Consider the following 25,721-nt stretch of genomic DNA (forward strand, 5'->3'; position numbering starts at 1 on the left):
ATTACAAAAAAAAGGGAAGACAAGCAGGGAGAGATAGGCACTGAGACACAGAGACAGAGATAGAAGGCTGGGGGGGTGGGGGGGGAGGGGGGCTCCTTACTGGCTAGCTCATTTGTTGGAGGCTGAATTATCAATAAGAAATCTTCATTCCCTGAAAAATTTAGTTCGCTGGAGCCATGTGGAACCTTCTTCTCTATTTCTGAAATTTCTTACTTAATATTTTTTTAGACTGTAGTTGACCCTGGGTAACTGAAACAGTAGAAAGCAAAACCACAGATAAAGAGTATTGTTGTATTTAAAGAACTCTGCCTATTAAACTGATGCTTTGGTGGCAGTAGAATCTGACTTGCTCAGCAAAAAATGATCTGGTTATTGAGACCGGCAGATGGAGTGATGGTTACATTGCAGGACTCCCATATAGTTGACCACGGTTCGAGTCTGGACTTGGCAGATAAAAATTCATACCGCCATGTGCACGTCCATGTCCAAAATTCCAAGAGGAGAATGGAAGAGAAGAGCTTGTGGTGTGGCCATCCCCTCTGGGGCATGATTTCTCACTTTCTGTCTCTCTGTCTCTCTGGGGAATACACATGTCCTATAGCAAAAATCCCTCTTTAAAAAAAAAATCTGGTTATTAATTGAGGGGCCCATAATGTGGGTCTGAGTAGTGAGTAAGAAAACCAAAGAATCCTAAAGTTGGAAGGTCATTAGAAGCAGTCAGGCTAAATACAGAGCCTTTTTATTTTTAGTGTAGAATCCTCAAGGGAGAGATTTCAAAGAAGCTGGGGAAGCAGAACAAATAAAGAACAAAAAAAAGGACCAGCAGGAGGCCTGGTAGTTAAGGTGCTGGACTCCCACATGGCTGACTGTGGTTAGAGTCTTGGACCTAGTGGCTTGCTTTCTCACTTTCCCTTTTTCTCTTTCTCTGTCTCTCTAGTAAGTGCATGTGCCCTATAGTAAAATTAAATAATAATAATAATAAATAAAATTAAATAAATTTTTTTCAGAAAAAAAAAAGAAGAAAGAAGGAGACAGGAAGGGAGAGGTAGATAGGGGAGACAGGAGGAGGTAGGGAGCTTATTTACTTTGAAAATTTAAAGATTAATTGAACAGGGAGAGTTGAAAATAATTCAGTCCACCATCATTACCTCTCTGTACACTTTAAAAAGCAAGATTCTTTTTATCATGAAAAAGACTATTTCCATATAAACTACTACCATGAGGCTATTAAGACAGCATTTAGCTGCATTTTTACCTCTAGTATAGAAAAACAGTTGTTTAAAGAGTAGTTGAAGGCATTATAGATTTTCTTTTTTTTAATAGAGATTTTTACTATAGGGATATGCACTCACCAGAGACTCATCAGAAAGCAAGAAATCATCCCCAAGGAGGGATGTCATGTTGCAGTCCCTTCTCCTCCATTCTCCTCTTGGGATCTTGGGCACACAAGCACATGTGCCCAGTATGAGTTTTAAGCTGCCAGGTCCAGGACTCGAATCGTAGTCGACTATATGGGAGTCCACTAACATATCTATTATGCCATCTGCTGGTCCCATTACAGATTTTTAAAGACAATTTAAAAATTTTTTTGGCGTCTTCACTTTTATATTAACTCTATTCTCTTGTAAATTCTCTGAGAAATTTGAAGATAGTTCCCCTTGTTAGTTTTAACAGGCACAGATCCCTAAAGGGAATTTTCAGGCACGAGTCAGAGCTACAAATAATGTAACTTCTTATGATATCTAGAAAAGAGATCTTTTGGGTAACTTTTTGTTGTTATCCTTTGCTCCTGCACCATTTTTCTCAAATTAGATTTTAATTTCATGGACAGTTTGCAAGGAAAAACACACTATTATCATTGTACAGTGAAAGACCATTGAATTTTTTGTGTTTGTTTGTTTGTTTTACCCAGAAAAGATTTATTTCGAGACATAAAATAAAGGAATGAATAATTGCCTCACTGATTTATTCATGGGTAATTTATCTGAGCACATTTCTATGCTTCTGTTGTGCTAAGTCTGAGGGTACAGCTCTTTCTTTTGGTGGGTGAAGACTTGGTGGGTGGGAATAGATAGGAGACAACTGCTGCCACATAGGGTGAATCCTGGGACAGAGAGTCAAGGCCCAGAGGAGTCAGACAAGGATTTTTCTTTTTTGAAAGTTTTTATTTATTTGTTTGTTTTTGGCTATATTGCTTGTGTGCTCACTGGAGAGAAAGAGAGAGAAAGAGAGAAATCACCCCCTGGGGGCATGGCCACACCACAGTCCCTTCTCCTCTACTCTCCTCTCAGGATTTTGGGCATGCATGCACATGGGCCTGGTGTGAGTTTTTAGTCACTGGGTTCAGGACTCGAACCATGGTTGACTCCATGGGAGTCCAGTGACGTAACCATTACACCATCCCTTGGTCCCAGATAAGGCTTTTTCTGAAAGAAATTACATTTAGTAAAGAATCTGAGACTGAGCAGAAGATTGCCAAGTGATGACCTAGAGCTCAGAATGAACAGGTGAGAGAGAGCCTTGTGCATTAAGGGTTATTAGTCCGACGAGGCTGAGTGGCTTTCACTGAGGGGATGACGAAGAGAGAAGATGTTGAATACAAGAGTTATACCATGAAGAGCTGGGAGATGAACTTTATTCTGAGATGAGGATGGACGCTATGCTATGGTTCAAATGATGGTTGCCCCCCAGAGGTTCATGTTTTTAAAATTTGCCCCCAGTGTAATAGCATTGGGAGGTAGGAAGATCTTTAAGTGGTGAAGCCTAGTGGATGGTGTTTGGATCATAGAGTCATTACCCACATGAATGGATTGATGCTGTCTTGGAGGCAGAATGAATTCTAGTTTTTGTGAGAAGGGGTTAGTTCCCATGAGAGCAGGTTGTTACAAAAGGAAGGTGGCTCGCTCAGGTCTCTCTCTACGTGTGCCCACCATCCTCTCTGCCTTTGTCAGCCATGTCGTAACATAACATCAGAGGTTGTCCTGGTGCTAGCCCCACAGTTTTGGAATTCCAGCCACCAGAATCATAAGCCAAATAAATTTCTACACTTCATAAACCGGTGATTTCTATTATCAACACAATAGCAGACTAAGGCAATGGGTTTTAAGTGAAAGAGTAGCACACACTTTGGAAAGGTCACTCCGGTCACTGTGTGAAGAATGGCTCGAGAACAGCAGGAGTGGAGGCTGTACCCATCGTCCAAGTAAAAGATGACAGCCTATCCGAAGAAAGTCTGAGCTGACCCCTGAGAGGAAAAGTGGGAGCTGGTGGTAACCAGTTGGTGATGAGGCAGGATTTGTTCCTAGATTACACTGAGTAGCCAGATGATCTGAGGGAGGAAAACCCAGAGGCTGCTTTGATTCCTTGTCCTCTCTTTTTAGGTTACAAATAAATGCCCACTGCCTCATGCTATAGCCGGTTACCTAGGGTACTTTCCTGGGCAATTCCCTTGGTTTTTAATTTTTCCAGACACATTAAAATGTTCCCTTCTTATTTCCTTCTAACTATCTTATCCTGGCATACTAAAAAGTTCTTAGAGTTCGCTTTCTTTGGCAGCAGACAAGGTGGCAATGGGAATGATAATGCAGCAAATGTGTCTGATATACCAGACACGGTGCAGCCTGTTTTGGAAGCTGCCACCTGTGTTGTCTCCTTTGCCCTCTTGATAACTCTGAGAGGGCGATTACTTGATGATCCCACAGTTAGCAAGGGATAGTGTGGAGAGTGGCAATCTGAGAAAACATGGTGTGACACATGCAGAAATGAGCTTCAGTGAGCTACTCTAGCAGGGCTATTGAGAAGCATTTACATAAGAAAGCACTATCTGCCTGTCCTGTTGTTGAAGGAAGTCACATGTGCTTATCAGATTGCCGCTCTTCACAGGACAGAGCAAGGATTTGGATCCAGTTGGGGTTTATTCCGTGATTATCACAATGCCTCTATATCATTTCAAGAAACACATATGATGTTTAATAAACTACTTTTTTTTTTTTTGAGAGATTTTCACTGTAGGGCGCGTGCGCTCGCCAGACAGACAGAGAGAGACATAGAGACAGAAAGCGAGAAATCACCCCCCAGGGGGGATGGTCACTCCGCAATCCCTTCTCCTCCATTCTCCTCTCGGGATCTTGGGCACGCACGCACACGCGCCCGGCGTGAGTTTTTTAAGTCACCGGGTCCGGGACAGGAACCACGGTCGACTACGTGGGAGTCCAGCGACATAGCCATTACGCTAACTGCTGGTTCCCAATAAACTACTTTTGTAAATGATTCCATTGCTCTAAGAAATGAATTTAATAGTAGAATATAAAATGTCTAACTAGGAGAGAAGAGAAAGAGAGAATTTTAATTTGAATAAGCAGACTTTGGGATGCCCCTGTGTCATGTCATTAGTCACTTTAATTATGGACTTAGAGGGTCCCAGTGCTAAACAGTCCCAATAAATTCACTGGAATGAGTAGGGTAATGGTTTCTGAGATAGTACTTGCTGATCTTCTGTCTTGGGAATCAGAGATTAAGATGCAGAATAATTCTGTGGCCTTACTTGGGTCAGACTGTGGGTTAATAATAGACACTTCTAATCTTCTTTAATAAACTAATAAAGTACATTAGAAAATGACCCAAAAAATTGTTGCTTTTTTAAATGAAATAAAATTCATAGCATCACAGATTCATATATGATGCTAACCAGAGAGCTGAAGAAAGTTACGAGAGCCAGAAAGAAGACAACACTTGGTTTGAAAAATGAAACTATATCTCCTAGGAGCTCATAGCTCTCTATATATGTTAAATTTTCTATACATTGAATTCATGTTTGTTTTTGTAGTAGCTGAATGTTAGTGGCTAGGATGACATGGAAGAAAACCTGACTTTTGGCGAATATTAGTGAAAGAAACGGGAGTTAGCCAAGAACAAGGTGGAAAGAAGGATGTCAGGGATAATGCCATGCACCTAGTTCTTGGGGAGGGCAGAGATGTCTCCTCACCTGCATAGATGCCAACCTTTTATTAGACTTCAACCTTGTCACATCCCTGGGCATAAGTTTTTCTCTGGGAGCATTTAATCCCTAGAAGCAACACAAGAAAGAATGAAATGGTGAAAAGACTCCAATTTTAAGGAAGTAGTTACTCACAAATGTGCCCATAATCCACCTCTTTGCACAGGAAAATTCTCAGAAAACAAATAGTGGAAAATATGCAAATTGACCAGTTGAGACAAAAGAGACTTCTCGATGGAAAGAAAATGGCTATTGCTAAATCTTTGGTTCAATGGAGATACTTATAGGGTGTGACACTTCGGCCACACATTTTCTAAACTGTCATTTTTCACCCATGCAGATCTTTGTCCTGATGGTGTATCTGGGAAGACGTATCTTCTTGAGCTGTCTCTTTTTCTGTCCCTCTGTGTACATTTGTGGTGGAGATTGTGAGGTTACCACACATTCTGTGGTCTGGGCTAAGTTCTCCTTTCAGTGGAAGATGGCTACAGCCAATGTATGCTGCATATTCAGCCCCACCCCAAGCCTGGGTGTAATAGTTAGTGTTTCAAGCAAGCAAAACAGCCTGAGGCAGAGTCCAGGCAAAGCAGAGTCTGATGGTTCTCATGAGTCTTTAAGAGTCAGAGAAAAAGCTAGAAAAAGAAGGAGGCAGATATCAGCTGAAGGGCATGAGTGGATCAGTAGCTGGGAGAGATCACTGAAAAGTTGACAACCCAGCTACTATGATTCCAGGAGCATGTTCTAATTAGAAAACTTAATACCCTACAATGTGGCATGTCTGATCTTTAAAGAACCAAAATAAAAAAACAAGTTAATGAACCAGCAGGTGGCATGGGGGTTAGGCCACTGAATTCCCACATGGCTGACCATAGTTTGAGTCCTGGGCCTGGCAGCTTGCTTTTTCACTCCCCACTCCCTCACCCCCATCTGTCTCTCTGGTGAATGTGCATGTCCTATAGAAAATTAGAAAATGATATTAGGTCATCAGAAAAGTCATGATGTATTTTTCTATGTTTTTCTATGCAAAAATGCATCATGACTTTCTTGATGACCCAATCACAATAATAAATAAAATTAAATAAATAATTCTTTAAAAAAATACCAAGATAACCAGCAGTTAGCATAATGTCTATGTTGCTGGACTCCTACCTAGTCGACCGCGGTTTGCGTCCCTCATGCCAGGTGCGTGTGCGTGCGTGTCCAAGATCCCGAGAGGAGAATGGAGGAGAAGGGATTGCAGCGTGACCAACCCCCCTGGGGGGGGTGATTTCTCACTTTCTGTCTCTATGTCTCTCTCTGTCTGTCTGGCGAGCGCATGCACCCTATAGCAAACAAACAAACAAACAAACAAACAAACAAAAAACACCAAAAAACAAAAAACACATAAACAAATAAAACCTCTCAAAAAAAAAAAAAAAAAAAAGAAGTTATTTTTTGGATTTCTTCATTTTTTTTCTGAACATTCCGGGATTTGGTCAGGAGATGGCCAGAGGGACGACCAATAGCCAACACCCTCCAACTTTTCTCCCACACACCTTCCAATCTTGGTAGATTTCTGAGGAATCTGATAGGAGACAGTGGTGGAGGTTGGAATATGTGCTTATAAAGGAAGACTAAGCAAAGACAAGGAAAAAACTAGTTAGTGCATTTGACCTCCTACAGGGACCCTTGTCTGTTGTAGAAATTGCATGCTAAAGCCACCCCATCCTTGCCACAAATGTTTACTCAGATCATCTACCTGGAGGAAAACAGAGCCATTGTAGGCGTTGTTCCTCAGGGCTTTAAGCTACTCCCAAGACCCTGTGGAACCCTATAAGCAACCCACGGAATTTTCTGTCAGCTAAGCTCCTGAGTGAGTGATGCATTGTTTGGTTGTGACCCAATAGGAGAGGATCCTATGAGCTTTGTCGTCTCCAAATGTGGTGTCGGGACCAGCGGTTGGTGTAATGACTGTGTCGCTGGACTCCCATGTAATTGACTGTGGTTCAGGTTCGGACGCGGTGGCTTAAACTCATGCCGGGCATGTGTGCATGCATGCCTAGGATCCCAGGAGGAGAATGGAAGGGAAGGGATTGCAGTGTGGCCATCCCCACTGGGGGGTGATTTTTTGCTTTCTGTCTCTCTCTCTCTCTTTCTGGTGAGCACACCCTATAGCAAAAACCTCTCCAAAAAAACAACAAAAACAGCTGTAGTGTTTTGGCTAAGGGAATTCTGAAGACAATATGAGACAATAGGTTGTACAGGCTCCAAAGGGCTGGACAGTGGCACAGTGGTAAAATGCTTTCCCCTGCAAGGCTGACCCATGGGGAAGGGTCCAAGTTTGCATCTGGAAATTTCTTTGACTGTGTTGGATATGCATATGCCCATGATCTGAGGTTGGCTGGGCCTGGGGGTAGAACATAGCATCAAGACCCTGTCAGGGGTATTTCTCTCTGGTTTTATTTATTTATTTATTTATTTATTTATTTATTTATTTATCTGTTTCTCTTGCTTATGGAAGAAATAAATCAAGTAAACTTAAGAAAAATTGTACAGACCCCAGAGTAGAAACTTCGCTCTCCCTGAAGAATGAATGATCAGGTCCCTGATTAGGAAGTCCCTCCCTGTGTGAGAGCTGGTGAAGGGAATTCTGCAGTACAGAAGTGCATTGAAGAGGTTTCTCCTCAGGGGACTTGTGAGGCACAAATGTTATTTATGGGTACTGGTTGGATATGCCAGCAAACCCTTCACCAATGGGCCAGGGTGCTGAGTTTACAGTTATGCTGTATGTGGCAGCAAATGACTTTAAAACACGAAGGATTATTAGCCTGGTAGTCTGTGAGGTGACTTGTACTTTGGGGACCTTGGTGATACTTTGAGGGTGACAGAATGGAATAAGAATTAGAATAGCAAAATTCTCCCCAAGGTGCTGAGTCAATTGAAATGGGGCCCTGTGTGATTCACTCTCTTCTACCCCACTTACTCTGGCTGTCTAGAGAACAGCTCAGTTCTGCATTCTGAAGATGTCGCAATCTCAGTTCTTTCTGGTGTTTCTTTTAGACCTTCGAGAACTTAATTGTCTTTAACCCTTTGAAAAAATTCTGAAAGTGCATATCCATTCCTGGAAGACTGGAAAGACCTTTATCACATTGTATCCCATATATACTTGCAATTGTGATGTAAAAAGAAAAAGAAGACTCACAATGATATATCCCTGTTTTGTGGGCCACATTGTTTCAGCACTCTGGGGCCTCTGGGATTTTGAAAAAAAAGAAAAAATGTGTTGTAGAATTTCCCAGTCTAGAAGGCTATATACTCCCTCTGCCACTTTAGGGAGATAATTCTGGGAGGCTTTGCAATAACAACAACTAACAAGTATATGGCTCTTGTCCAGTGCTTCTGTGGTCCAGGCCCTGGCCTAAGTGCCATTCTTATAAACATCTCACTTCATTCCTACAGTAACCCTATAAAGTAATGACTATTTTTATCATTATTCCCATTTTTCTGAGAAGGAACCTTGGCTCAGGATATAAAGTCACATGTCCAAGGCTGCAAAACCTGTACATGGAAGAACCAGGGTTTAAGTCTTGAGTTTGTGTTCTTCTCTAATGTTCTGCTACAGCTTCCTGGCATACCGAGCAACCACTGTCGTGCCTTTCATGATTCTCTATGATTAAATCATCTCTCGGTCCTTGATTTAAATTTTTTTAGTGCCCTGAGAAACTTTTGCCTCTTTAGTACTTTTTTAAAGTCCTGAATCTAAGGTTTATTAATACTTGAGTGTTAACCCTATGTAAGATACTTCATGGTAATGTGCTGTTTATAGATAAAGAAACAGCCCCAGAGAATAAAAGTCACTTGCCCAAGATTCCACAGTTACTCACTTGCAGATTTGATTCTATTGTCATTCACCTATTTTATCTTCTGAATATTTCTACAAACTACAAAACAGAATGTTCTATTTGCCATTCTGCAGTATGCAGTACCTCTAGGAGCTAAAATCCAAGTTATGTTCTAAAGTTATTAGGTAAAACAAAGAGCATCATTATGGGGAGAGTTGTGAATTGCAGGGCAGGTTATTAAAAGAGAAGCATCCTGCAGTGAAGAATTTAAACTCACAACAGAGTTATTAGAGTTAAGTGAGGAGGAGAAAGAGAAGCCTAATGGGGCTATGAATTCGCCTGGACCATCACATCCACATAGCTCAGTGTCTAACATATGTATTTCAAGGGTATTTTATTTATCTAGTGACAAAGAGTTTACCAAGTTCTGTCAAATAATGTTCTTTACAGAATAATGCATGCAAATTTGGTAGAAGACTTCCTTCTTCATGAAAATCTGCTAATCTGGAGAGGCCAGTGTGGTGTGTCTGCCCAATACATATCTATCAAAGTACACGAAGAACTTAGGCTGGAGCAGGTTATTGGCAAGTGGCTTAGGAGTGACAAATAAAGACAGAGGCTGTGAGAAATGTCAGTGCGGTAAGTTGACAAGCTTAATGTTGAAGACGATTTAGCTTGACAGGACTTAGGAACTGTATAGGTTGGGGAAGAAGGGAGATAGGGAAGAAAGGTAGAGAAGAGACCAAGGAGAGTGGTGTGAAAGCACAAAAGCTTACCTAAAGAATCAACCCCAAGCTTAGGATGCCTTGTCTTGAGGAGCAGTAAAATAATAACAAAAATGACCAGCTTAACAATTTTCAAAGTATCTTGTAATACATGGTTACATTTGTCATTCTCAGAACTCTCTTCAAATATGGGGTCAGGGGCATCACGTCCCCCATTTACAGTTAAACTGCCCCAAAGACACTAAGTGATGTGTCTGCTCAAAGCCCACTGTTAGACACTGGCAGACAGCACCCGCATGTCCATGAGCTTCCCACCATCTGTTACCTTGTTGTACGGCTCCCACAGTGGGTGCTAACACATATGATAATCAGGTATGCTTGAGGCCAAGTGGTAGAAAGTCCTATGTTTCTGGTTTAGGAATTTGCATTTGGTCTGGTTGACAATTACGGGTTTATGGTGAAATAAAAAGGCATTTTATTTGTCTATATTGAGCAGTGGTGTACAGGTCAGGAGATATTATAGGCATCACTTAAGAAAGGTTGAGGTTGGGGTAGTGATACTGAATATATAAAGTGAGGATAAAATACAAAATATATCATATGCAAATAATGACGATAGCTCTGTAATTGATGGAATGTGAGGTATGAAGAGGAATAGAAGAAAATATATGTTTAAAGTTTTATTTATTTATTTTTAATGAGACACACAGAGAGAGAGATTCTCAATAGGGTCTTCATATCATGATCCACCCCCAGCCTCAGCCAACCCAATCACGGGCAAACATGCGCCCATGCCTACAGGAAGGCAAACACGTAAAGGGCACATACACACTTGGCATGTATACGAAGATATCAGGAAATGACCAAGGACCTTCCCATGAGTGTCCAGTTATGTTACCACTGTGCCACCACCTAATCCCGAAAGGAAATGGCCATCAGCCAAATGGGATCAATCTGAAGAGAAGGAGAAGTGCAGGGAGGACTTGAGCTAGAGGCAGAATCTTCAAGTAAGACTATCCTGTAGCCAACTAAAATTGTGGGAATATAGCTCAGATTAGAATTTAGAAAAAAAGAAACACTTAATTCTCCTAGTCTCAACCTTTTTCTTTACTTACAGAACTGAGATAATGGCTACTCAGCATATCTCAAACGATAGCCAGGTGGAGCACATTAGATAACTGAGAAAATGCTTTGCCAATTATAAGATGAAAATATAAGCTGTCAAAAGACATTTCTGGGAGACAGAGGCAGAGGCAGAAGGGCAGTGACAAAGTCTCCAGAGTGAGTGAGTCTTTTGAAAGAATATCAAAAAAGTGAGCTGAGGATCACAGTGGGACTCCAGTGGGTATCCACAACAGGTTGATAAAGAACCAACAGTGGATTTAGTAGAGCTGAGCAGCATGAAATGGAAAACCATGAGACCTCGGGATGACAGAAGTCAGAGATGGAGTGCATGTTTCAAAGATAGAGGATCAAATTGCATAGAGGGACTAAGAAGTGAATTGGAAAAAAGATGAGTAGAACAAGCTGCAAACAGAAACAAGTGATCTTACCTTATGGAAGATTCAGAGAAGGATCTCATCTGAGGGGAGGGTTTGAGATAGGGCAGTCACGTTGCTGCAGATTTGAAAGAGCAAGATGAAAAAGAACTGACAACACTGAACCCACTGATTTGGGAAGATACGGTGTAAAAGGACAAAGAGAAATAGACCAGAATTTCCGTAGTTCACAGAATTAGATGGCAGTGGCAGACATGAGCATTTGACCACCTGTTATGCACACAAACACATACTTTCATTTAAAACTCAAAACAGGACTTGCTTGATGGTACAGTGCTGCTCAAAGCTGAATCCATACAAAAGGTCGTGGGTTCCCACTTAACCTGTGTGTGCGGGCATGTGCACCCATGGTTACAGCATGACACTCTGTTGAAGATGCTTGTCTCCCCATCTCTCATCCTCATAAAACACATAAACAAAAATTTAAAACTCAAAGCAGTCCTAAGGAACTAGCTTTATCAGCATTATTTTGAAGATGAGGGGGCTAAAGTTCAGAAAGTGAAGATTGCACTTAGAAAGTGGGAGGGATGGGAGTCAAACAAGGTTTATTATATTTCAAGTATATTCTATTACTCTGCAGCTCAGGTATGTGATGTTTGAAGTGAGAGGAAGAGAAATGAAAAGATTAAAGTCACCTAAGGGAGATGAAAAAAAAATCAAGGAGTCTTTAGAGAGAAAGAGGTAGTCATCTTCTCTCCCTGCCCTAAAACCTTCCAGCAACAAACACTGTAGCAACCGCAAGAACTAAAGAGTGTCCTTTCCGCTAATAGTGGTCACTTTCTCAGCTGCTGCTCCATTATCAGCTTCTGACTCTTGGGCTTCCACCCCTCCCCTCTGATCACTGATCACATTCTTGTTGCTAAATCTCCTGGTATTCCCATCAACCACTCCCTTCTTCTCAAAGCAGTCTTTCTCAGGATTGCAGCCGGCCATCTTCCCTGGGGAGTGATTTCTTGCTTTCTATCTCTCTGTCTCTCTGTCTCTCTCTCTCTCTCTGTCTTTCTGGCAAACGCATGCACCCTGTAGCAAAAACCTCTCCAAAAAAAAAAAAAAAAAGGGAACAAAACAGTCTTTCTCTCACCTTCTTGGCATTGCTTCTTTAGTCACCTCTTATTATTTAGCCAGTCTTTCTCCTTCATCCTTCCAGCTTCTTGTTTTCTCTACCTGTCCCTTAATAGTTGATGTTCCCTAAGGATCTGACCTTGACTTTCTTTCCTTCTTTGTTCTCAGACCTGTACATGAGCTCATCCACTCCTCTGACTTCAGGTACCAAGTGCTGATGGCTCCTAAATTCCCAGGCTTGCCCAGCTCCTCTTCCCCACCTCTAGACTCCAATGAGACATTCCCATTGATTTGTTTCATAAATGCCTCAGATTCAAAATGCCCCAAATTAACTCATTTCTTCTCCCCAAACAACATCTTCTTTGTATGTTCCTTCTATTAATGAAAAGGACCACTCTCTTCATACAATACCTGGCAGGACCCTTGATTCCCCCCTTCTCTGATCTTCTAGGTCTAATCCATTTACAACTACAGTCTTTCTTTATATTTTTATTTGCCAGAGGGCACATGTACTCATCAGAGAGAGAGAAGGAGAAGGAGAAAGCCTCCCCCCCCCCCCCCGCAATGGGACATGGTCATGCCACAATCCCAACTCTTATTTCTCCATCCCATCAGGATTTGGGGCATGCACACACACATGTCTAGTGTGTTTTTTAAGCTACTGGGCCTTGGATCACACAGTTGGCCATTTGGTACCTGGTTCCCTTAACCACTAGGCTACAGGAATGTCCAACCCAGTCAACTCTCATTCTGTTATATCTCTCAGTCCCATTCAGGTGTCTCCACTCCCTCTGCCTCGGACAATCACAAGATCCTCTACCCATCTCTCTGCACTCAGGCTTGCCTCCCTCAAACTGTCCTCTGTTTACCCTCAGAATCACCTTATTAAAAGGAAGATCTACTTTCTACTTTTTAGGAACTCTTACTATCCTCAGGATAAAACTCAAACTTCTTAGTAAGGCTATAGGCTCCCCTAAAGTCAAACTTCTTAGTAAGGCTATAGGCTCCCCTCAGGCTCTCTGCTGGCCTCAGCCATACCCTAAGTGTGTGCTTCATTTAGACTGTATTATTGGACTTCCCCCACTGCCCATGTGCTCTTGGTTACAGGCCATCCAACATCCTGTTGCTTGGCCTAGAATCCCTGGAGATTCTGGAGAGCCAGTTCTCTCCTTAGTCAACATTTCCCTTAAAAAAACAAAAACAAACAAAGAAAAAACTGTCCCTTATTCCCCTAGGCTGGCTGTAGCCCTTCCCACATGTTCTCATTGCAAACCTTTTTCTGTTGGCCCTTCTCACTTCACAGAGCTTCATCCTGTTAACTTGTCCAACTCATTCACCACCCTAGAGGTTCCTTTAAATCAGAGATTATGCAATTTTTCACGGCAATATACACAAAGATGAGTATAAGTAGCTCAAAGAGACAGGATGGCAGGTATTTGAGATGTCATGGGAGCTGTCTATCTAATTGCACATAGCTCACTGCTGTTCTGGGTATGTCTGAGTCAATGTGTCTGAGTCCCGCCATCTTTCAGGGTCCACAGGAAAGACACAGATCCTGCCACTGAGAATGAACTTGGGTACACAAGCTATTCCGTGCCTCTGCACTTTGATCTTCTCATTTATAGAGTGATCATTTCAGAATATCTAGAGCTATTATTAAATAAGAGTACCAGGAGTTGTTTGAGGATTAATTAAGTTAATACACATAAGGAACTTAGCAGAGTGCCTGGCATAGGGTAAATGCAGTACGGTCTACTGCTGATCCTTGCTGAATGAATGCAGGGATGTACTGATTGAGAAATACACTTTCCAAGCCTGTGGGCCATCTAGGTAAGACTGGATGTCTTGAAGTGAGGAGCACTGAGGGTTACTGGTGCAATCAGACAAGGACCCTTTAATTTATCAAAAGGATTTCTGACGTAGAAGTTTTAAGTCTCAAAGACAGTGGCTAAACAGTAGACTTGGAATATACCTAGAACCTGCAGGGCTGCAGCTTGGCAAGTCTGACAGTTTTCTCCTTCTGACAGGCTAGGGATACCTGCCCTCTCCCTCAGGGTGGTTCTACACAAAACCCCATCATTAGTTTTATGTAAAGATGTTGTAAACTGCACTAGCCTTCCTTGTCTGGAAGATTATCTACTCTTTCATCATTCACCATTTGTCATGGGAGCTGTCTGTCTAATTGAGCATCGCTCACTGCTGTTCTGGGTATGTCTGAGTCAATGTGTCTGAGTCTCGCCATCTTTCAGGGTCCACAGGAAGGACACAGATCCGTATCTAAGAACCCATGAGTCTATGGTCAGTATTGACACAGTGGGGCATCAGGGTCTCTGTTCCAATGTCTGACAATCTCATGAGAATGCATCAGAAGATATTGTTTTCTAAGTACAAATAATAACTTTTCTGAGGTTTTGAGCAGCTGCAGCATTGCTATGACCAAGAAAAATTCCAAACATCAATGAAATTTGTTCATCCCCATCAAATTTTAGCCCAACATGTCTGGTTTTCTTCAAAACTCAAACATAGAATCTCCATCTGCTGGTGCTCCCTGTTTCTTTGTTGCTTAATGACTAGTAATGTTGAAGAAGAAGAAGCTTTAATTTTCTTTGTTCTGAGTACCCTCTCAGTACAGTGAGCTGTGTGCATGTTTACTCCTCTCTCACTAAGATGAGGGAAATTCTGCTGTCAAATTATTTACCAATTTCTCTTGAATTTATCTCTTCATCTATTTCTCAGCTTCCTGACACATAACTTAGTTGGTCTGGTCGAATTTTAGTGGGTGATTTCCCTCCCCCCCTTTCGTTTCTTTTCTTCTTTTCTTTTTCCTTCTTTTTCTTTTCCTTTCTTTCTTTTATTTAACAATCTAGTAGAAATTTATGGTGTGGTATAGTCGAATGTTTCCCTGTCATAGGTTGAATTATGTTCCCCTAAACAATATGCCTGAGTCCTAACCCCAGTTACCTGTGAATGTGACTTTATTTGGAAATAGGGTCTTTGTAAATGTAATGTTATGATGAGGTCACTGGATCAAATGAGTCCTAAACTCAGTATGACTGTGTCTTCATGGGATGTGAAGATTCAGAGACACAGACACACACACAGAAAACACCATGTGAAGACACAAAAAAACATGCCATGTAATGACGGAGTCAGAAGATTGAAGTGATATGTCTAAATGCCAACAAATGCAAAAGATTGCTGGTAACCATCAGAAGCTAGGAGGGGCAAGGAAGTATTCTTCACTAGAGCCTTCAAAGAAAGTACAACCCTGCTGACAATTTGATTTCACACTTTCGGTGTCCAGAACTCTGAGAGAATACATTTCTGTTGTTTTAAGTCACCTAGCTGGTAGTATTTTGTTAAGGTAGCTCTAGGAAACAAGCACAATCTTCACTTTAAAAATGAAGTAAGGGATGCTCAGAAATGCTAATATACCCAAAAGTAAATTCTTTGTGCTCTCTGACTACTCCAAACACTTGCATCTCACACTCCCCTACTCCCTTTCTAGTTGATCTGGCCTATTAGATGGAGGATGCCTTTCTTTTCTATCAAAATCATATTTCAGATAAATTAAATAATTACTTTAGCATTTCTCAGGCTCTGTGGCCTGATGGTTAGGCAGACTGGGATATGGCCGACCACAAGGTTGGAGTCTTGGCCCTGATGACTTGAAAAATATGTTGAGCATGTGTGAGTGCATGCCCTAAATCCCAACAGGATGGAGAAATTGGAAAGGAGATTGTTTGGCCATGACCCATTGGTGGTGCTTTCTCCCCCTCCTCTCTCTGTTTCTCTCTAAAAAGTTCACATGCCCTCTGGCAAAACTAGCAAGGAAAAGGGTTGAGAATTCTGTATAAATCAGGCATTTTGTTCTTCCACATAGCATCCGTAAACATTATGAATCTCCAAGAAAGGGATACTAGAACTTGGTGTGCTTCTCAGGCTCACATGACCATGGAAGACTTATTTTACAGAGCATCTCACAGGATTCATGTTCTGTGGGAGATAATTTGGGAAATGCTGAATTAAAAAAATATTATCTTGTTTTGACATCATTTATATTTCAGCCGAGCTTTTGAGTTGCACATTTATGTAGGTCTCTGAAGGAGAATTAGAAAACATCCTTGCTGTATTAGAACTATGTTCACAAACTCTCTCTTTTGATAAGTTAACTAATGCTTTACTATACCTCTTTTATTCTTTAGATCATTATATGGATTCTCTGGGTCAATGTCTTCTACTCAAAGACCGTTAGGAACAAAGTTAGGTTTAGGAACTTGTATTCTGGGGAAATGTTCACCATTGGAAACTACAATGTCTCAGGAAGAAGGTGTTTAGAAAGGAGTTAACATGGGATTTGTGCTTGTGCTTGGTTATTGAGGGTAGCGGGACTTTGTAGAAATAAACACAGTTATTAGTTCTTACAGTGGACTCTGAAAACAGGGACCCAGATGATCACACCTGGACAATACAAATCTGTCCCTCTACATCCACCTGTTTTATCCTAGACAATTGGAAGGTTTTTCTTCCTGTTCTGTAGCATTTATACATAAGTAGCAAAACTGTTTATTCTAGCATAAATTTCTCTTTGGCTAGCTAAGAAGAAATTGAAGACTACGTGATTATCCATGGCACTTTTCCTAATGAATTTAAATTTAAACCTAGGCTTCCAGAGCAGAAGTCGTATTATTTATGAGTTTTTATGGGGTCAGAGACAAGTTATAGATGATCCTTTTTGGCTGTGTTGCCCAGATGTGGTAGTCATCTATGCACTTCAGTGAGTCAGTACTCAGGGGAGTTTTCTTATGTAGCCTGTCCTTGGCTATTTCAGAGATTCCTCTGTATTCCTTTTAGGGAAACACTACTCACTAGATGGCTGGTAGTTTTAAACATCTGAGATTCTTAAAATTGTCCTGAAAAGACAGAATAAGTTAGTGTATGGCAGGGGATATAAGCCTGATGTTCATATGAGGAGGCCTATCTTAAGGAGGCAGACTGTATTGATATTGAGAATTTAAAAATCACTGATTACAGCAAAAAAAAACCTTTTCCATTATTGGAGGTAGTCTTGGGGTTGTCACTTGAGATGGGCAGACTCCTTCAGTGGAGTCAAATAGGTACTATAGGGTCTACAGGGTGCCTCTGAATGAAATAAGGTAGCAATTTTTATTCAGGATAACGTTAATCTTTGTTCTCATTCCTAAAGGATTAGGTTTGGCTGATAGGGTTTATGATAGTACCTCAATAGAAGCATTTTGTTGATGTGGGGTACTATAGTATGAATGTTTATGTCCTTCCAAAATTCATAGGTTGAAACCTAATCCTCAAAGTGGTATTTTTTTTTTTTTTTTAGAGAGAGAGTTTTTTTGCTATAAGGATTTTCACTATAGGGCACATGCGCTCGCCAGACAGACAGAGAGAGACAGAGAGATAGAAAGCGAGAAATTATCCCCCAGGGGGGAAGGTCATGCCGCAATCCTTTCTCCTCCATTCTTCTCCCGGGATCTTGGGTATGCACGCACACGCTTCTTGCATGAGTTTAAGCCACCAGGTCCGGGACTCAAACTGCGGTCAACTATGTGGAAGTTGAGAGTCCAGTGACATAGCCATTACACCAACTGCTGGTCTCCAAAGTGATATTACTAACAAGTGAGGCCTTTAGGAAGTGATTACGGTACATTTCCTCATGAATGAGATTAATACCCTTATAAGAGACCTGAGGGAGCTTATTTTCCCCTTCCACTATGTGAGGACAGATAGAAGTCACCATTTATGAGTAATAGGCCCTCAGTAGACATCAAATTTGCCAGCATCTTGATCTCAGATTCCCAGACTCTAGAATTACAAGAAATAAATTTCTATTTATAAGCTACTCAGTGTATGGTACTTTTATTATAGTTGCTCAAATGGAGCTAATGTACAATTTTTATAAAAATGAAGTTTAGAATTAATTATGAAAGAATAACTTATATATCAGAAAGAATATGTAGAAGAAAATTTATCTTTTGAAATTTTATTTAAGAAAAGTTATTAAATTTTGTTAGCAATCAGTTAAATTCAGAATCATAGCTATGGTCTAAACAACTCCAGAAGAGTTGTTTCTTTTTTCTTCTTCAGTGGCAGAAAACCAGAATAGGTTTTAAAAAAAAAAATTACAGAAAAACAGAATGGTCCTAGCCAAAGTAATTAGGCAAGAGAAATAAATGAAAAGCATCCAAATCAGAAAGGAGGAGATCAAATTGTCCTTGTTCGAAGATAATCTTATATAGAGAAAACTTCAAAGATTTTACATATGTACACACACACACATGAAAACACAAAGACCCTCTTAGAAGTGATAAATGAACTCAGTAAAATTGCAGGATACAAAATCATCATACAAAAATTGTTAGTGCTCGGGACCAGTAGATGGCGTAATGGTTATGTTGCTGAACTCCCTTGTAGTCGACTGCAGTTCAAGTCCCAGACCTAGTGGCTTATAAACTCACACTGGGTACATGTGTATACATGCCCAAATCCCAAGAGGAGAATGGAGAAAGCCATTCCTCCCTCCCCAAGATGATTTCTCTCTTTCTCTCTCTCTCGCTCACGAGCACTTGTGTTCTATAGCAAAAATCTATTAAAAAAAGTGTTAGTGCTTTTATGTGCCAATAAAAAATAGCTATAAAATAAACTTTAAAAACAATTCCATTTAAAATAGCTACAAAGGAAATAAAATACAAGGAATAAATTTAGCCAAGGAAATAAAAAATTTCTATAATGAAAATTTTAAACCACTGATGAAGGACATTGAAGAAGACACAAAAAATGGAAAGAGATCCCATGTACATGGAGTGGCAGAATTAATATTGGTAAACTGTGTATTTTACTGAAAGAAATCTACAGACTCAAATGTAATAAGTATGACAATCTTCAAAAATACCAATGACAATCTTCACAGAGATAGGGGAAAAAAAACATAAAATTTTATATGAAGTCACAAAATATAGCAAATAGCCAAAGGAACCCTGAGCAAGAAGAATGGAGCTGTAGGCACCACATTATTGGATTTTAAAATATAGTATAAATTTTAAAAATACTATATAGCTATAGTAATGAAAAGAGAATGGTACTAGCAAAACAAACAAAAGGCAAACAAATAAATAATGACACATAGACTAAGGGAATAGACCAGAGAACCCAGAACTAAATTTACATCTATACAGCTAGCTGGTTTTCAACAAAAATACCATTGTCTATTGTGGAAAAGATAGTATCTTCAATAAATGATGCTAGGAAAACTGGACATCAATATACAGAAGAATGAAGTTGGACCTTTGTCTCTCACCATATACAAAAATCAACTGAAATGGATTTAAGATTCAAATATAAAACCTGAAACTATAAAGCTACTAGAATAAAACATAGGGTAAAAACTTTAGGACATCAGCATGAGCTAAGAGGTCTTAAATAAAACCTCAAAGGCACAGGTAACAGAATAAAAAAATAGACAGATGCCATTATATCAAACTATAGAGCTCTGCACAGCAGAAGACACAATCAACAGGGGAAAGAAAGCCTACAGAATGGGTGAAAATATTTACATACTATCCATCTGACCAGGGATGGATAATCAGAATATATGAGGAACTTAAACAACTCAGAAACAAACAAACAAACAAACAAAAACAAATAAATTTAAAAGTGGATAAATAATTTGAATAAAGAGTTCTCAATAAAAAGACGTACAAATGGTCAAAAATCATATGGAAAAAATGCTCAGCATCATTAATAATTAGGGAAATGCAGTTTAAAACCACAATAACATATTATCTCATCCCAGTTAAAATGACTATTATCAACCCCCCCCAAAACACACACACACACACACATACACACACACACACATCCTGTTGAGGATACAGAATAAGGGGCACTCTTTCACATTACTTATTGCAGTACTATCCTTCCTTCCTTCCTTCCTTCCTTCCTTTTTTTCTTCAGGTTTTTACCATAGGGTGCATGCACTTGCTGAAGAGAGAGAGAGAGTAAGAAATAACCCCCCCACCCAGGGGGGATGGCAAGGTGGCAAGCTCTTCTCCTCTCAGGATTTGGACACATGCATACATGTACCTGTCATGATTTTCAAGCCACCAGGTCCGGGACTTGAACTGTGGTTGGCCATGTGGGAGTTCAGCACCTTAATCACTATGTCACCTTCTGGCCCCACAGCACTATTCTTGAGAGCTAAGACATGGAATCAACCTAAGTGTTCCCCAAACATGAATGGATAATGAAAATGTGGTGGATGTATACACAGTGGAACACTTCATCTATTAAAAAGGGTGAAATCCTATTTGAGGTTAAATAGATGAACCCAAAAGACATTATACTAAGTCAAATAACCTAGACACAGAAAGAAAAATGCATGTTCTCTCTCATATGCTGGAAAAAAATGGCCTCATGGAAGTAGAGATGAAGAATGATTACTAGAAGCAAGGAAGAATGTGAGATTGGGGTTAGATGGATGCTGATTAATGGAAACAAAATTACAGATAGGTCAGACAGGTAAGTGAATCGATGTCCAGTATTAAAAAATTCAGTGGGATAGTAGGATGAATATGGTTAACAATTTACTGTATATCTCAGAGTACCTAAAAAAAGAGAATTTTTAGTGTTTCCAACAAAAAGTTATGACAAATGACTGAGATGATGAATATACTAATTACCCTGATTTAATCATTACATGTATATTCATGCACTGAAAAATCCTATTGTATATCCCCATAAATATATACAATAATTATGTGTTTATAAAAATAGTAAGACTACACACATACATACAATTTGGGTTTTAGAAAGAAAGACATTCTTTCTCTTTTTCTAATGCCAGAGGGCACATGAGTGCATGAGAGAGAGAGAAAGTGAGATAAAGCACCCCCCAGTGGGGTTTGATCATGCCATACTCCTTTATCCACCATTTGTCCATCTGGTCAGGATCCTGGGCACCTGTGAGCCCATCATGTTTTGCAAGCCACTGGGGTTGGGTCACAAACCCAGGTCAGCCATGTGGAATCTGGCTTCCTCTACACACATATTCCCCTTCCTGTAACTATTGCACCACAGAGCCAGTCCTGTATTTTGGCTCTCCTTAGGTACCTCAAGGTTCTTTAACTTGTTGCCTGTTTTATACTATTTCAAATATTGTCAAGAGATCTCTTTATTTCCAAAGCATTCTGAATTCATGGGCTAATCCAAAATCATACACCTTATATCAATATTTGTTCTTTTATGTTTTGTCAACTGGAAGGACTGGGTGAGGGCTATTAATTTAACTATCCAAACTTCCTTTATTTCTAGGAAAAGCTTTTTTCAAGGATATATTCAAGCCAGAGACAGCATAGCCTACTTATAAACCAACAACAAATAAAATTAAATCAAGGATACTCAAGAGAGATTTTAGATCAATGCAAGGTACAGTAGTTCTTAACAGAGATAACCAATCATGAGATTTTTCCACAGCTGGGTTTAGAATGTTACAGTGACAAATGGTGAAGGGAAATCAACAAAATTATATAGGAGATTAGGTAACTAGCTAAAAGGTCCTGAGTTATTTCTATTAATAAAGATAGCAAGAAAATTATTGTTTAGCAGAGGCCCTTGAACTAAGTTGACTAAATTGATTTAAAGCTTCTATAAGCTTTGCTGTAGAACAATATAGCCATGCCTTGGCTACTGGATCTAATAAAAGACAAGTAAACAATAGAATTCTGGGGCTAGCAGGTAACTCAGAGGTTAGGGTATCTGAATCCTAGATTAGTTGAATTAGTTCTGTGATTCAAGTCATGAACCAGGAGACTAGAGAAACACCAGGTGTGTGCTGAAAATTGTGAGAGGAGAATGAAGGAGAAGGAATTACTGTGTGGCCATCTCCCTCTGGGGGGTGATTTCTCACTTTCCCTCTGTCTCTCTCTCTTCCTGGAGAGCACATGCACCCTATAGCAAAACTAAAAACAAACAAACAAAAACAATAGAATTCTGATGATTCTCATGTGTCTTAGTTCATTTTTTTCGTTGCTAACAGAAATACCTGTGATCAGGTGATTTTTTTTTTTTTTCCCGGAGAGGTTTTCGCTATAGGGCACGTGCACTCGCCAGACAGACAGAGACATAGAGACAGAGACAGAGACATAGAGACATAGAAAGTGAAAAATCACCCCCCAGAGGGGATGGTCATGCCACAATCCCTTCTCCTCCATTCTCCTCTTGGGATCTTGGGCACGCATGCACAGGCGCCCGGTTGTGAGTTTTAAGCCACCAGGTCCAGGACGTGAACTGCGGTCAACTAGGTGGCAGTCCAGCGACATAGCCATTATGCTAACTGCTGGTTCCCGAGATCAGGTGATTTTTATAAAGGAATCTAAGTTTATTCAGCTCCCAGTTTAGAGATCCAGTGTTCAACTTCTGGTAAGGCCACGACATGGCAGAGGGCACAATCTTAAGCAGAGCAGAGTAGAGCATTGTCTATATCCATGTTACTTATGCCTACTTCATCTCATCTCTTTATATACACACCAGAACTCCACTGTGGAGACCCCACCCTAGTGACCCAAACACTAATCTCTTTCCAGAGGCCCTATCTCTTAATTACATTATAGCAGATGAACACAGAAACCTCAGGGGGACATATTCAAACTATAACATCATGTAATTGTGCCAGAGCTCTTACTGTTTCTTCAGACTTCTCTAGAAAAATAGATTTGTGAATCTAGAATCCTAGAAAACATTTTCATAGTAATCTTTGTGTTTAACATGAGGATGCTTTTTTAGATTTAAAAGTAATCCTTGAAAGATATTTATATTATCATATTATACTTAAATATAATTGATTTAGAAAAAAAAATCTTAAAAAAATATTTTTGCCATAGGGTGCATGCACTTTGCTGGAGACAAAGACAGAAAGTGAGAAATTACTCCTCAGGAGGGATAACCACACCACAATCCCTTCTCCATTCACCTCTCAGGATTTTGGGCACACATGCACATGTACTCTGTGTACAAGTTTTTACAAGCTTCCCAGTCTGAGACAATCAGTCATGTGGGATCCAGCATCCCAAACACTACGCAACCTGCTACTTGCCCCAGTCGACTTTCTTTTTAATTTTTGAGCTTTTTATTACCAAGTTTGGTAAAATAAACAAACAAATTAAAAAAAAAATCTCCCCCAAATTTTAAACTTTTAGTTTTATTTATAAAGAGAAAAAGTAAAAGAGAGAGAGAGAGACTGAGTGACAGGTACCTCCAACAGGGTCCCCATGCCATGATCTAACCTCATGTCTCTGCAGGTCCTGATCATGGGCATGCGCACATACACTGGTGTGTACAGGGAAATCTCAGAATGTAAACCCAGAATCTTGCCCATGTTGGTCTGGCTGCATTACCCTACACCATCATGCAGCTTCTCATAAGAGTTTTAGAGTCACTAAAATTCAAAAGATATTTAGAAATCTAATTATTCCCATTGTCCTTCCTTTCAAAAGGTGAAGGAACAAATCTTGCATTATCTTTTGGCTATTGCAGTAAGTCTAAAAAGAATTTAGGCACAAAAAACATATGAATAGCTTGATTATTCTGGATTTAGAGATGAAATATGAGAAAGAGAGAAAAAATAATTGTTCAAAGAGACAAAATATTGGGTAGTTGGGAAAGTTGTAATGAATTTTTACATTAAAAAAAATATATATATGGCATGACTTTCCTGGCAACCTAGTGTATCTTAAATATTAGATCCAAGAAATAATTAGAGGCAATATTATAAAAACACATGATATTTAATAATACTTTAAGACTTTAACTTCTTTTTATATGAGGAATCTTTTTTTTGTTTTGTTTTGTTTTGTTTTTAAGAGAGAGATTTTTGCTGTAGGGTGTGTATGCTCACCAGAGAGACAGAGAGAGACAGAAAGCAAGAAATTACCCCCCCCCCCCAGAGGGGATGGCTATGCCACAATCCCTTCTCCTCCAGTCTCCTCTCAGGATTTTGGGTGTGCACACCTGTACCCAGCATGAGTTTTAAATCACCTGGTCTGGGACTCAAATCACAGTGGGCTACATGTGAATCCAGCAAGGTAACCATTATGCCATCTGCTGGTCCCTATATGAGGAATCTTTTAAAAAGTGATTTAAAAGTATGTCAAAAGCACTGAAAGTTAACAGGATATTTTACTGAAAAAAACTTCACAATATGTGCATAAAACAACTAAATTATTTTATGTGATGAAGGCCTAAATTCTTTTTTTTTTTTTTTGGAGAGATTTTCACTGTAGGGCGCGTGCGCTCGCCAGACAGACAGAGAGAGACATAGAGACAGAAAGCGAGAAATCACCCCCCAGGTGGGATGGTCACGCCGCAATCCCTTCTCCTCCATTCTCCTCTCGGGATCTTGGGCACGCACGCACACGCGCCCAGCGTGAGTTTTAAGCCACCGGGTCCGGGACACGAACCGCGGTCGACTACGTGGGAGTCCAGCGACATAGCCATTACGCTAACTGCTGGTTCCCAAGAAGGCCTAAATTCTAATTTTACCCTTTTTGTACATTATTCATGTAACAATCTACAGTAAAGGAGTTATTAATGAGTCAATAATGTACATAGACATACATGGATAAGTAAACATACAATTAGGTAATAAATTCAAAATGTTTAACCAGAGCATTAAAATTAGATCTGGGACCAGCAGTTAGTGTAATGGCTATGTCACTGGACTCCCACGTAGTCGACCACGGTTCAAGTCCTGGACCCAGTGTCTTAAACTCACGCCGGGTGCGTGTGTGTGCGTGCCCAAGATCCCGAGAGGAGAATGGAGGAGAAGGGATTGCGGCGTGACCATCCCCCCTGGGGGGTGATTTCTCGCTTTCAGTCTCTCTGTCTCTCTGTGTCTGGCTGGCGAGTGCACGCACCCTATAGCGAAAACCTCTAAAAAAATAAAATAAAATAAAATTAGATCTATTAAGTATAAAATGTATTTTATTAAATTTACCCTCTAAATAAACTGTTTCAACTCTCCAAATAAGCAAACAGAAAATAATACTTATTATCTTGTATATGTATTTATATTTCTCTGTTTCACTCTTCCTTTTCTTTAGGCACAAAAGAAAGAGTAGAGAAAAATCAAAATTAGATATTTTTCTGTCTACTAGCATGTATTTATTTACTACCATAATTTACAGAATTCTGATGTAAAAACATAGATAATTAGAAAGCATTTGTATATTTTGCTAATTTATTATCATGTTAAAAAATAAAGTTAGGGCCACCAGTAGCATGGATGTTTAAGTAGCATGACCCCACGTTGCAAACTGTGGTTTCAGTCCCAGACCCAATAGCTTGGGAAATATACTGGGAGCATGTGTGTGTGTGCCCAAAAATTTCAAGAGGAGAATGGAGAAGGAACTGCAGTGTGGCTATCCTTTTGGAAGGTGATTTCTGACTTTTTCTCTTCCTCTCACTGTCTCTCTCACTCCACTGAGTGCATGCGCAAAAAAGCAAAAAAAAACCAAACAAAAAAGAAATAGTCTAA

General features: G+C 40.0%; 1 protein-coding gene across 3 annotated transcripts in view; it reads left to right on the forward strand.

Moving 5' to 3' along the window:
- The window catches only part of CYSLTR2 (cysteinyl leukotriene receptor 2), a 46,579-nt gene that overhangs the window by 6,934 nt on the left and 13,924 nt on the right, over positions 1–25,721 (forward strand). Inside the window, exon 2 of one of the 3 annotated variants that reach the window (XR_003549370.1) lies at positions 21,503–21,610. The exons of the other annotated variants lie outside the window; for them this stretch is intronic. The gene's annotated coding sequence lies outside the window, so the exon portion shown is untranslated. Of the gene's footprint in view, positions 1–21,502; positions 21,611–25,721 lie in introns of those variants that run through there. 3 annotated transcript variants of the gene reach the window in all.

Source organism: Tupaia chinensis, unplaced genomic scaffold (genome assembly GCF_000334495.1).
Source record: "Tupaia chinensis unplaced genomic scaffold, TupChi_1.0 Scaffold000037_17, whole genome shotgun sequence".
In the NCBI taxonomy this organism is placed as follows: Eukaryota; Metazoa; Chordata; class Mammalia; order Scandentia; family Tupaiidae; genus Tupaia; species Tupaia belangeri.